At 34.9% G+C, this 2,519-nt stretch overlaps 1 pseudogene; it reads left to right on the top strand.

Annotated features, from left to right (window-relative positions):
- Positions 1-791: 791 nt before the first annotated feature.
- On the top strand, positions 792-913 carry LOC116094519 (annotated as a pseudogene).
- Positions 914-2,519: the final 1,606 nt, after the last annotated feature.

The following is a 2,519-nucleotide window of genomic DNA, read 5'->3' as shown; positions in this document are numbered from 1 at the left end:
AAGGCACAAATGTCTTCCTCCTGTTCCGGTACTGAGGGAAGAGCACCATTGTGATATGATCATTGTAATTCAAAAGGGATTTCTTGGGCTTTTCTCAGAACTGTCATTAAGAATTTCAGGTTAAGAATCAAGGATGAATACCTTGACATCAGAGAACTTCTTTCTAGGAGAGTACTTGAACAGACTAACTTCTCTGCTCTGCATTTACCCATAAAGCACCATTTCTTCATCAATTAAATCAGTGGATCGCAGCCTGTGGGCCACAACCTCTTTGGGAATGGTCCTATCCTTCCAAAGGGGATGCATATCAGAAATCCTGCAAATCAGTAGCAAAAAGACAGTTATGAAGTAGCAACAAAATAATTTTAATGTTGGAGCTTACCGCAACCTGAAGAACTATATTAAAGGGTTGCAGCATTAGAAAGGTTGGGAACCACTAAACTAAATGAACTAAAAAAGTAAGTGTTGAGAACTAGTAAAAGCTTGATCATGGCAATATTAAGTTCTCTAGGATTATTGTGGTCTGCAAATATATGCACATAGCCATGAGCACAAAAAGCAAAACTAGTCTTTCAGCATACAGGTATATTTACAATAGTTGGTCTTGTGGCATGTGTGGTAGCATCCACCTTTAATCCAAGCATTCTGGAGGTAGAGGTAGGTGGGTTTGTGTGAGTTCGAGGACAGTTTGGTTTACATGGTAAATTTCAGGACAGCCAGGGCTATTTAGACAGACCTCATCTTTAAAAAAAAGAAAAGAAAAGAAAAAAGAAAGCAAGTTCTAGATTTTTGTGCTTGCTTCAGCAGCACATACACTGAAATTGGAATGATGCTGAGAATGTTAGCTGGCAGAGAATGTTAGCATGGCACCTACTAGGATGGCATGCAAATTAATGAAGTGTTCTATGTCAAAAGAAAAGTTGATATTATATTAGGTTATAAGAAATAACCATCAGGCTGGAGAGATGGTTCAGCATTTAAAAGCCCTGATTCCTCTTCCCTAGGTCCTGAGTTCAATTCCCAGCAACCACATGGTGGCTCGCAGCCTTCCATAATGGAATCTGACACCCTCTTCTGGCATGTCTGAAGACAGTGACAGTGCACTTACATGAAAATTAAAAAAAAAGATAAATCTTTTTTTAAAAAAAGAAATAACCATCAATTCCATGCAGTTGGTAAAATAAAATTCTAATTTGCTGAGCATACAATAAAACTGACTATCATAAGAAAGCACAGCAAAAACTGTCATATGTTTAAAAGTCATATGTAAAGCCACAAGAAATCTAAATAATTTAATTTGTTAAAAGTACTATAATGAAAATTTATATTTATATACTTAAAGTAATGTGAAGTTTTTATAAAATAGTATAGGCCAAATGTTCAGAAGTGAGTTCGTGCATAAAACATAAAGAGAAAAGGAAAATTAGCAAGCCGAGCCTTTTCTCTGTGTTATGTAGAAAAGAACAAAAGACTCAAAATGGTAAAAGTGTGAAGACAGTAGCTGTAAAAGATAAGGAACAGAAATTCAAGAAATAGGAAACACGATGTTTACTAAGCTCAATAATCATATAAAGAAAATAAAATTAATCAGAGTAAAATAAAATTAATCAGAGTACAAAAAAGAAGCCAAGTTGAATGAGCTATCCACTGCCTAGCTGTTCAGTTAATAATCATAGCTCATACACACTGATGTCACACACTCAGTTAATAATCACAACTCGCACACACTGATGTCACACACTCAGTTAATAATCACAACTCACACATACTGATCTCATGCACTCAGTTAATAATCACAACTCACACATACTGATCTCACACACTCAAGGTTCCCAGTTTCAGAAAAGCTTTAAGCCACAGATAAATCTGATATTGCACTTTCAAAAGGATAGAGGAAGAAAGTTAATTAATCCAGTTCTCAAAACTTGTATAATTTTATATACTCCTGATATTCAAAATATAAGAAAGAAAACTTAGGAACAAGAAAGAGAATTGTCAACGTCACATATTATGCTCAATAAACAATTTACTCTCTAGGAGTGTGGCTTGCTTAGTGGACATGGGAATAACAAAGTGTGTCTGAAACAGTCTTTTCTCTTTATTTTAGAAGCCCCAAATTATTTTTAGAGGAGCCAGAGAAGTCTACCACTGACCTTCAAGGACACAGAAATTTGAGTGTCTTTAGATCTTTAGATTCTGGGCGTATCAAACACAGGAGAGATTAAAGAAAGCTACAAGAAGCATTTGATCACATTTATTCAAATTTAACACATGTATGTGGACATATTTAACTTACTTGCAATAATTGACCCCTCCCAATATCATTTTGGTTCATAATCTCTCAGACTATCTTCTGATTTCATAATAATGAACAAAGAACATGATGATGAAATTCAGAAAAGAGAAGCCATAGCTTGTCACCTTTGGAAGTTTAGCAATAAATGTATCACAACTGAAATGACAATTAAAACATAACTCTGTACAAAATGGTTAGCAAGACTATGAAGAACTGAAAAACA

Source organism: Mastomys coucha, unplaced genomic scaffold (assembly GCF_008632895.1).
Source record: "Mastomys coucha isolate ucsf_1 unplaced genomic scaffold, UCSF_Mcou_1 pScaffold16, whole genome shotgun sequence".
NCBI classification, from domain to species: domain Eukaryota; kingdom Metazoa; phylum Chordata; class Mammalia; order Rodentia; family Muridae; genus Mastomys; species Mastomys coucha.
Note: the sequence above shows the minus strand (reverse complement) of the source record. Positions and strands in the feature narration are given on the sequence as shown.